The sequence below is a fragment of the Cottoperca gobio genome, chromosome 15, assembly GCF_900634415.1.
Source record: "Cottoperca gobio chromosome 15, fCotGob3.1, whole genome shotgun sequence".
Classification (NCBI taxonomy): Eukaryota; Metazoa; Chordata; class Actinopteri; order Perciformes; family Bovichtidae; genus Cottoperca; species Cottoperca gobio.
In genome coordinates, this window is record NC_041369.1 from 3,403,164 (window position 1) to 3,415,419 (window position 12,256).

The 12,256-nt window shown below is 38.8% G+C and overlaps 1 long non-coding RNA gene across 1 annotated transcript in view; it reads left to right on the plus strand.

The window, feature by feature from the left end:
* The first annotated feature begins 803 nt into the window (after positions 1-803).
* LOC115020488 (uncharacterized) overlaps positions 804-12,256 on the plus strand; it is an 11,462-nt gene continuing 9 nt past the window's right edge. Inside the window, exons 1-3 of the long non-coding RNA XR_003833580.1 lie at positions 804-862; positions 1,905-2,011; positions 12,223-12,256. The exon at positions 12,223-12,256 is cut by the window's right edge and continues 9 nt beyond it. This is a non-coding gene — a long non-coding RNA (uncharacterized LOC115020488). The remainder of the gene's footprint in view (positions 863-1,904; positions 2,012-12,222) is intronic.

Below are 12,256 nucleotides of genomic sequence, written 5' to 3' on the forward strand. Positions count from 1 at the left end.
TTGTGTTCAACTTTTGCTGCCTGTGTTTAGTATTTTGCAACACATGTGCATCACAGTGGGAATTGTGTTTTATAGTAAAGGAGAATGTGTTTAGAGTTTTGCAAATAGTGTCTAACTACTTGAACTTGTTTCGGGTTTTGCTAAAAGAGTGGTTGAATCGACAAATGGGTTTAGAGAGCTGATCATTTGGTTCAGAGAATGATGTTTAGTGTTTTAGCAATTGTAAAAAACTGTAATAACATCATATCAGAAGCTGCACCAAATAGTTTGAAGCTTCATTCCTTAAGTTGACATTCAAATTATTGTTATTTATAACTTACAGAAACATTGTGCGCAATAGTCCAGCTCCTCTTCATCACACTCCCTCTCTCAAACCCACAGCGATCAATGGGGCGCTAAGTCATCAGTCCTCAGTCCAAAAGTCCAAATTTATAAAAAAAAAATAGATGTAATCATCACCAATCCTGTTCGTGATTTTCACGGATAGGATATCGAGGCGTAGTCGTGGAGGAGAGGGGTTGCAGTTCGGTGACCTGAGGATCTCATCGCTGCTCTTTGCAGATGATGTGGTCCTTCAACAGTCACTGGATCGGTTCGCAGCCGAGTGTGCAGCGGTTGGGATGAGGATCAGCACCTCTAAATCTGAGGCCATGGCTCTCAGCAGGAAACCGGTGACCCAGGCCCAGGACTCGGTGGAGAGATTATATCTCCTCACTGGCCTGGGAACGCCTCAGGATCCCCCAGTCGGAGCTGGAGGATGTGGCCCGGAGAAGGGAAGATTGGGGTTCCTTACTGGAGCTGCTGCCCCCGCGACCCGATCCCGGATAAGCGGTAGACGATGGATGGATGGATGGATGGAGATGTAATCATTTTCAAAATTCATAATATGTTTTTAATCAAATATATATTCTATTTTAACCTATATTTGTTGGTCTTTCAAAATCAAGATTTTCACGGCGGTCAAAAAACTGTTTTCTGTCCTGCTTGCCACACAAAAAGGATGAATATCAGGCCGTATTAATAGCACAATCGAGCAGCAATCTAACTGCACCATAAATTACATTTATATAACCATAATAACACAGAAATCCTATACACCCCGGTCCATAATGTTAATGTTAATCTTATGGAGCACAGAGCAACGTTTTGGAGAGCAGGCATATGAAGAATGGAGATGTGAGGTCGGATCATGGAAAAGATACAGCAAAGTGATTTGTAATTAAGGAGTTAAAATTCACTCGTGCTGGTTAACATTACATTACATTACAGTTCATTTAGCTGACGCTAACACGGCTGACATGTCTCCTAAAACTTTCCAAAACACCATCTGAAACACTTATCATTGAGTCTCACTGAACTCTAGTGAGAACAGTTTAACATTTATTTCTTTACACACCATAGTGATATGAGATAACCCATTTTTTCATCCATATAGGTATTTTATTATTATTCTATACCTGTCTTGCACAATGTTTTTCAATCATGTTTTAGATTTCCTGCATGATTAAAAACATGAATTGTCCTCAAACTTGAGCTTGTTTGCATGACAGAAGCACACAAATCATTCGTCGATTTAAAATAATAAAATGACAGTACCTCACCCTATGTACAACAATCATAAACTCCTATTGTGCCTAATTGCTCTCCAAACAATACAAACGTCAAGCAAGTCTGTCAGGCAGACAATCAAACAAGTATGTCAAAAGGAATGACTCTAAAAACTGCATAACACGTCCGACCCATAGCTTCTGGGGTTTACTTTCAGTTTGACTTAAAGGCATAACGTCTTATCATCAACAGTCAATAATACAACATCCAATAATTAAATTGTACCTTCTTTCTTGTGTGTAAGTATTGTATTTATGTGTCTTTCTCTCTCTGTTCTTTTTGTCTCTCTCTTACAGTTTATGGACACATGCAGACACAGAGCGGGGTCCCAGTGGAGCTGCTTCTTACAACAGGGGGGACTCCCAAACCTAATATCCACAACACAGAGCCTCCTGCAGTAAAGGTGAGCCTCCATATGGAAATATACACTCTTCAATCATTGTTTTTATGAATATGATATGGACAAGTTAAAGCAGCTGTATATCATATAGTGAGGTCACAGCACTTTCTTGTTGTAGTGTAAATCTAGGGCAGGTTTATTTAGGCACTATATTTGGAAATTAAACTGAGGGCTGGTAACATGTTATATGGTGGAATAGAGAATGGTGTCTGGAATGTCACTTTGTTTGGGAGGCAGATGTAAACCTGCTCTATATACAGCCTTTCACTGTGCTGCATCTGATCAACATATACTGAAGCGTTAGCCCTCTGCCTCACTGGCAAGATGGTCACCACTCTGTTTGTGTCTGTACTAAAGACCCTGATGGGTGACGGCACAGCATCGCAACATAGCCGCTGGGCATGTGTGTGTGATTGTGCAACCATGAATGTCAAAGATCTTTTACCCATTGCCCCTCCCCACCTCCACCTCACATCAGTGTACACACACACACACACACACACACACACACACACACACACACACACACACACACACACACACACACACACACACACACACACACACACACACACACACACATTTACCAGCAGAGAAGAATGTCAGGGTGTCACTCTGAGTGACAGCAACGAGCACGTTATTTGTTTTGACAGGTCAAACTTATATCACTGCAAAGGAGTGTAGACACACACATACACACATACACACACACACACACACACACACACACACACACACACACACACACACACACACACACACACACATAGGCTTCCAGAGATATTAAACGTTATATTAAGTACAGTACACATTTTCATAAAATGGTCTATATTGTACACAAATAGTAGAGTACAGGCAGCAGTAATACTTATACTGGTGGATACCATTGTTTATAGTTCATTTAGATCAATCTTGTCATATTACAATTTGATTTCATGTCTGTGATTTAATTACTTTTATATTACACATTGATTGAATTCTCGTAATATGATTATATTACATTAGATTCATATTACATTAGTAGACCACTTGTAGATAAGAACTGTATTACATTTATGTTATTAAATCTCTTGTAGCTTATAATTACAGGACTTGTCTGTTTACTTGTAGATTGTATATATATATATATATATATATATATATATATATATATATATATTATTAAGTTCACTATTCAGAAAATCAACATTGATCAAAAAATAGATTCATTTCTTTAATAGTGTGCATGTTCTTTAATAAGACAGTGAACCAAAAATTGCCTCTTGTAAAAATACTCAATTAATAATAGTAAGTATAAAATGTATAAACTATAAATTGTTCTGATAAAAAAAAGGAAGCTGTAGATGACAAATATGATTGTTAATGCATGTGTCAAGGTGGAGCTCATTTTAACGGCTTAAACTGTTATAGGCAGTTTAATATACATGAAAGTAATGTTTTGTAAAAGCTCATCATATGTGTATTTATGTAAATCAGAATAATAACTATAGCTGTCAAATAAATATCAAATTTCCCAAAGCTGCAAAATGAGTCAGTAAATGAACAGAAATCCATATAAAAGTTTTACTTATTGCATTTTCACATCGATAAATCATTATTATGTTTTACCATTATAACAAGAACATGATCAACAACCTCAGTCCTTTGATATTGTGGTCCACCAAATCTAATGTGAAGTAATTCTGGTGCAACGCCGTGTGGAGAACAAGTTGAGAACAAGCTGCCGTTTAAAAGTTCAAATTCAAATTCAAAACTATCCAACATGGGGACAGAGAGGGGGGGGGGCTACAATATGGCCATTACTTTAAGTAACACCAGAACTAACAATGCTACTGGAGGATTGGAGGCTGACCATTATCTCACGTGTTTATGGGAACTATTCCAAGCAATCATTCATTACTTAGAAGAATACAATGTTGAGAATCCATCTTGCAGCTCAAGTTTATGACAGGATTCCTTCAATAACAATGATTATTGAAATATCTTTTCATTAATCTTAATTCATCTTAATTCTTTCAATCCAGTTTCACTTTCTCATTTTGAGGCAATTATACAAAAGCATCTATAGCAAACAAACGGCTGCCCTCAAATTCCACATCCCTACAGGACGGATTTGTAGAGATTTTCATAATTGGAAGAATGGCTCTTAACAAACACTGCGTTCATTTTTCTTTTCCCCAACTACTAGGTTCCTCCACACGTTCACCTCACCATCTCCTCATCCCCGTCATTTAGGGAACGCTAATGTGTTAAATGCGAACAACAAAAACAGAATGTCTTGCCATTTTCTGCTTCCCCACTGTTTCCCACATTGCTGTAGCGACTAAATTAGACAGAGCCAAACGCAGAAATTAGAGCGGCGAGGCCAGATGTGATATTTGTTTTTCGCACTGCAGCGTCAGGTAGATGTTAGAAGAAAATAAAAGGAAAATCAAAACAGCTCCCTCATTGGATTTGGGACACATTTTGATTCGCTGATGGTGGCCAGCTAATCATTTGATCCTGTTAGAAGAAGTGAAGTGTTTGTGTGTTTGTGTGTGATTCTGCCAGGAAAGTTAACAACCGCTGTAAATAGGCCGGGGCTCGGTGTCTTGATTTGTGCACAGTCGCTGCTTTGTGTTTGTGTGTGTGTATGTGTGTGTGTGTGTGTCCTCACTGGCTGTTTCCCTATAAAAGCAATTTGCCCCATGCTCGGGCTAGGCAATGAGCAGATGCTACCATTGTAAATGATGATGCGAGGGGCCATAATAAAGAGTTGATAAACACAGAATTACTGCTGGGCCGTGGGCACGCAGAGAGAGGAAGGGGAGGGGAGGATGAAGGAGGAGAGAGAGAGAGTGAGAGGAAAGGAGGGGTGAGAGGAGGAGGATCGGGAGAGACAGAGAGACACACACATAATAAGACACATAGAAAATGTAAACAGAGAGGCATAAACCCCAGCAGTGTTGATGTAGGTAACCTGGTGATGCAGTTTAGTATATAAACTGGGTTTAAATGTTCCTTTCCTATTTGATTTTTAATGATTCGTCCCTTAAAATAAAACAGGGTCAAGCCATCAGTCGTAGGAAGATGAAGAAACCAAGTTTATTCTTGCATCAGAATAAAGAAAAATGTTTAGTTCACTAAGCTCCTTGCATTGGGAAGTGCAACATGCATGCTAATACAATTTATTAAAAAAACTCCACTGCATGGTCGAAATTCATCAGTTACAGAAGATGACCGCGGGCTAAAAATGTGCTGTTGTGTACGTACTTGTCACTTTCATGTGCCCATTGAAGGATCACCCCTCCGATTTTACACAACAAAGATTAGATTAAAGATTGGGCCGCAGTAGCTCAGTCCGTAGGGATTTGGCTCTGCGAACCGGAGGATTGCCAGACCCCGCAAGGACCAAGCATGGAGGGTGGACTGGTACTTTGAGAGGTACCAGTTCACCTCCTGGGCCAAACTGGTACACTGCCAAGGTGTCATTGAGCAAGGCCCACACACTGCTCCCCGGGCGCTGATAATATAGTTGTGCCCATAATGCTATTACTCCTAATACTCGTAGGGCTCCTAATGCTAGGATGGGTTTACAAGTCTGAATTTCATTGTGTGTGTGTGTTGTACTGTGCTGTGTATATGTGTGTGACCATAAAAAGGGGATTAATTTTCCATTTTTACTTTACTCATGAGGTAATCTACTCAACTTGTGAAACTTGTGTATGATGTCTTCTGTGGTAATCTTAAGGAGTTTTGTCAAATGTGAGAAGATAACCCTGATGATGAGGCTTGGGGTTTGAGACTTCAAGACTTGCTGCACCAAACTAGATTCTGAAAAGCAATGGCAAAAGATCTGGAAATGATCCAGAACCCAGTTAAGATGATAAATTCCCTAATAAATTTGCATTTAATCAAATGACCAAAAGAAGCTTTGCCCAGATGGTAATCCAGCCTTTCCACTCTTATATATTGATTTGTCAAAACATTTATTAAAATGTATACGTGTGGTTTGTCTGATTACATATTTAGTTAAGTCATATTATTTACAATGTTTCATTCTAATGTGACTTTTCCTGTTGATTCTGTTATTCTATTGTTTATTAGTGTAATTTCATTCTCTAAATGTAGTAAAACATCATTTATCGCCATGACAAAGCATACATTTTAAAGGGAAAACATTTTATTTTTGTTTTTAAAAATGACCAAATATCATATACTGTATATTAGTATTACTATTAGTATATTAAAAGTATATATATATATATATATATATATATATATATATATATATATATTTGTGTACATATATATATATATATATATATATATATATATATATTTGTATATATATACATATATATATATATACATATATATATATATACATATATATATATATATATATATATATATATATATATATATATATATATATATATATATATATATATATATATATATATATATATAATATTGTATATATATATATATATATATATATATATATATATATATATATATATATATACATATATATATATATATATATATATATATATATATATATATATATATATATACATACAGGCCACTTTCAGCCCTCCCTGTATTTTCTTTCCTTGGCTGGGGGAGTGTTTTGATGCCACTGTACACCAAGTGCCTTGTAAATGCTATGACCCCTGACTCATAGGGGACCTATGAGTGTGTGTGTGAGAGTGAAGCTATGTCCCCAGGATGTTAGTCAAAGGGCTGCGATGTGGGCCCTTTGAAGAGCCTGTTCACCATGTAGTGTATTTTTCTTCTTTGCCCCCCTCCAAACATCTCCCATAACACCCCGCCTTTGATGTTTCTTGGACATTTTGTTCAACAAAAAAAACAACAAGCACACACATGCTTTTGACAAACACACAGAAATAGGACGAGCGCTTTTGCGGACACACATGCATTCTTGAAAACCTCCTTAGAGAGGACTAAGAGAAATATAGATGGGAGGAAGAGAGAATGAAAGATGAGTTCAGAGAGCAAATACAAGATTAGGAGGGGGAGAGAGAAAGACAGAAAGCTAGAGAGAGGGAGAGACAGAGAGAGGGAGGGAGAGAGAGAGAGAGAAAGAGAGAGTCTCCTCCCTTCGGCAGCAGTGCTGGTGTCTCTTTCATGTCGTCCATGCTTGGATCTGAGGCTCTGTCTCCCAGCTGGGCCTGGTGTGCATGTGTGCAGCTAAGTGCTGGCTAATTTCCCCTCGGATCTCCCAGCCGTAGCCTCTGATTGCCCCCAACCACCCCACCAACACCACAGACACCACTACTTGTATCCCCAGTCTGTGTGAAGTGGGGATTGGCAGAGGGGAGTTTGGGCATGGACGGCCAGCCAGGAACGTATTCTATACAATGGTTGTCTACTATAAAATACAAACTGTATAGTATTCTGCAACCGCAAAGCGTAAAATATGACCACACTCAACCACCAGAATCCCTCTGGACCTTCCACAGTAAGAAATAAGAGCAATCGCTACCGTTTAATATGTCTGGCAAGTAGCCAAAGCTTAGGCTAGGTCTCTTTGCTCTTGTATCACTGTCACAACTCAAATGTACATTGTAAATATGACAGATTTAAAAATCCGATGAGCATCTAAAGTGGATATTTCCCCTTGCTTCAGTCTATCTAAGAATGTACAGTTCATGCGGACATGTCATTGTGCTGTTTGAACAGCAGATGGCACCAAAGTGCAATTGCATTTTTAGGATTTGTCGCACAATTTTGGGGTTTTGAGTTAAAAGACGCATTGCTGGTGTTGCTTTGTTGTGGTGCTCAGTTCAAAGATTTATCAATCCTCCTCTGTGAGTGCACACAAGAAGAGAGGCACAGTAATTGCTTTTTGGTTTGTGACCATAAATATTTCTGCATTTTAAATAAACAAACTTTCAAACATAGGAACTCTCATCTAGAAGAACTTTGATAGAGTGCAAAAGTAGATTAGCCTAGCATACATGTTTTGGATCATGGGCTGCTTCAAAGTGTATGTAACTATGGGGGCCAGGAGGTAAAGTGGGTCGTCCATTAATTGCAGGGTTGGCGGTTCGATCCCCAGCTCTGGCTGCCTGTGTGAGTGTGTGTGTGTGTGTGTGTGTGTGTATAGGTGAATGAGAAGTAACAATGTAAAGCGCTTTTACCATTAAAGGGAAAGGTTGATGATTTCCAAGCAGCTATATATTGTTGCAATGTGGGTGGGATGTGCAATTTAACGATGTTCAGCTTCCCTCTTTGTTGCCGGCGCCCAGAGCTCCCCGCTCACCCGCCAGGAACATGTCCACCGGATGCCGTAAAATTACTCGTTTCGCATCATCTGGTGGACCATCGGCAGCAAGATGAGCGGGTTGCTCTGGGCTGCGGCAACAGGGATGGAAGCTGGACATCACTCATTTGCACATACCATCCACATTGCAACGATACAAAGTGAGTTCAAAATCAGCAACATTTCCCTTTGAGTTAAAATTTAAATGATGTCCATTTTATCTTTTAAATGTTTCAGGATGCAAACTTCTGAAGATATACAAGCTACAGAGCTGGAAAATACTGGCATTGCACAGTTCCCCTTTGGGAATCCTGGGTCCTATCTGGCATTCTATTTGTGTGTGACTTTCAAGATGGACCTGGTATAACAACTTACTGATTACAGTTCACTCCAAGGAAACAGTGCAAGCTTATGGAAATTATCCTTCTGAAACCATATAAAACATATTTTCCAAATGTTTTTTTTCTGTCTAGGGAGACAACACACACATTTCATGTTTTACAATTGACATTATAACTATAGTAATGTTTTACTTTTGAACATTTGTGTTGTGTGACATGATGACTTCCTATTATGTCACATGCATTTGAATATGGGCACATTTTCAAGAAGGTATAGGGAGCTCTGCATTACTTACAGTTTATATACATCGTGATATATTATCATGATATATTCCAATAATATTTTCAAATACACATGTTATATATAATGTATGAGACTAAAATCTTTTTTTACCTCACAGGTTGAAAAACGTGCACGGTTAGCTTACATCCAGAGAGGGAGTGTGTGGACACTGGGGAGGCAATCGGACTGAAAACTCTTTCTGGTGTGTGTGTGTGTGTGTGTAGGTATGTGTGTGTGTGTGTGTGTTTGTGTGTCCGTTGTTTAAGCATGCATGTGTGATTTATATCAACAATACTTATTCACATATGCATGACTTGTATTTGTTAGGAGTGTAATTCATATAAGCTCATATTTTATTCTCCAGTTGCATGTGCACATTAGTAGACACTCTGTAGACGTTACCGATTGCTTTTATTCATTCTCCGCACATCAAACAGAAATAACACTCAGTTCCTTTGTGGGAAGATGACAAGGAGAGGGAGGAAAGACAAAGGGTGGGAGGATGTAAGGATAAAGAGACTACAAATATGAACACTGCTTCTAGCCATGGCCGAGTTTTGAAGGAGCCTAAAAAAAGAGAACGGATTCCAATGTAAATAACAAAATGGCCGCCTTTCATCAACGCTTATTTCACCCTGAAGAAAAACAGTGATGAGAAATATGTCTAAATCTGCGCTTGCAGCAAGCCTTTTGATATGGCAGAACATGTCCTGGGGTTGGATGATAGACAATGTGAACGCTACGCTGCGCATTTTCAAATTTGACTCTTCTTCTTGTTTGTTATATTTTTATCTCTGTTTTAAGTCAGAATACCATTTAAGGACATTTTTCACACAAAAAGGATAATGTGTAAAAAACATGTTTTGCTCGTCTGAAGTCACAATGGAAGCAGGTTCAATGTTGGAACTAAACACATAAATCAAATTGGATGCAGTTACATTAAGCTGCAACTACTGAGCCATTATAAGCAGGCAATTACAGCATTTATTCAAAACTGATTCTACATGTTCTGAATGTGGACAATGAATATATTTAGGGAACAGATTTATACAATGTGCATTTTCTCACACAGTAGTTCATACTGCGATCTAAATGTAGACAAGTCCCCAGTATATGTATGTAGAATCAGACTGGATTATGCATTCATACCCTAGTCTTATCAACATCATGTTGCGTAGCAGGATTGTGTTTATTAATATCGGTTATTCTTCTGAGAGTTTTGACCGAGCATCTTGGGAAGCAATGGTTTAAAGCGTTACTGAAATGTTTAAGCTTCCTCTATTGAAAATGCAGCAGTTCATCAGATGATGATTTAGCACATAAGATGCATCACATCTAAAGAGCGGACCACTCAAACAACGGTTACAATTATTTCTCATTTTTTATTGACAAATAAATCAATTCTGGTTTAAAATAAGACACAAACTGCGGTCTCCTGTCTGGTGTTTTTGGACCCACCCATCCATCCACCACCACCTCTCGCTGTGCAGACTTTATTTCTCTCATACTTCCTGGTTCACATTTACGGGGAATACAAACTTGATTTTGTGTGGGACATACACACATTACAGTGCATTACCTTTTATAGGGAACAGTGTATGAGAGCAGCCTGACCCAAACAGAGCAGCAATGAGCAGCATTGCTAACTCAAATGTGATGATGTTTAATTTTATTTATGATATTATTAGTTTTTACTTTTACTATCTTTATTAGAGTAGGGCTGTTATTAATTAATTACAATTTTGGGGACAGAATAATAAATAAATAATAATCAATACAACAACTGTGCTGCCCAACAACAATGTTACATAGTTACTATGATTACCATGTCAAAAATGTCCCATATACCAGCTATAGATAGTGAACTCCTGTATCTGTATGTATTTGTTTGTGGATGTATGTTGAGCTGCATTTTTAGATTTTGGGTTGAAGGAAGATTAAGTCCAATGGTCCACTGGCAGGAGTAAGAGGATGATGATAGTAGTGGTAGTAGTAGTGTCACATGTACACACACGCACAAACACACACAGGTTCCATTAGCAGGCTGGCCAGCTGTCAGTGAATATGTGTTTTGTCTGCCTCTTCAGTTGCAGCCAATCACCAAGCCTCGTTTAATGCAATTAAGGAAGACGTCAATACTGCGCTGTGATTGGTAGAGAAGAACAGCAGGAGAGAAGAGAGAATGCATTCTACCTATAGAGACAGTAATTAGCACATGCTAGTCATTGGCACACATACACACACACACACACACACACACACTTCTGAACACACACAAACACACACACACACACAAAGATGGGAAACTGCCATCTGAGGGATGCTTGTGTTTGCCTTTAAGTTAAGCAGATATAATTTAAATAAGTGATGCATATACAAACACACAATTTAAAAAGTATTCCTAGCAATCACTCTGCGCAGCACTGTGTGAGTTTGAGTGTGTGTGTGTTGTATATTTATTAAATTTACTTCTAAACATTGCCCATCTCTTTGAGGTTACCATGAAGAGGTCCTGCAGCGGGCCTTTAAATGAAAGATCAGAGCAGATCCTTCTAAGATGGCAAACACACACACACACACACACACACACACACACACACACACACACACACACACACACACACACCATAAACCACCCCCTCCCAATAATCCCACTCACTTCTAATGGTAACCATTTGTCATTCATTAAGATCAAAATGCTGTTTTGTGCCAGGACAAATTGCAAAGCTATTCCATTCACAGCTTGAGAAAGGCCTGAGACTCTGCTGGGTTTCTTTGGGCTGTTTAAACACCCAAGCAGTGCTAGCTTATGTGGCTAACAAGCTCTGAATTGTGTGGTGTGGTAATGTGGTGGAGAAGGGAAGCTGGAGGAAACCAAGCAGTGCAATGCATTTTCTGTGGCTTATGCTTTTAATTTCCCTCATGACAAAAGGATGCCTATTGTAAGGGCTCTTCCAATTGGTTGTTGATTGATAGAATGCCACGGAAGGCACTTTAAAAGTATTGTTGTTTAAGTTACTGGTTAAATCCAGGACAAAACAGATGATTGCATGTAAAGGCCCAGAGAGCTCAAACAGATAACAAAGAACCAGTTGCGACCAAGGCCGACTGTTACGTCATCTCACGTTGCCTGTGTCTGGGCCAAAACATTGCACTTGAACACACAACAAAGACTACAGCCAATGGTCACGAGTATGTACGTTCTGATCAGATGACAAATAAGAGGAACCTTCTGTGTGTGCCCTCCTGACTTGTTTGCTTGCTTCCCTAACTTCTTGTTTCTCTTCTCGTGCACGGATTTGCTTCAACTGAACAGCCAATCAGAGGGATTTCTCCGACCAACGATCCGC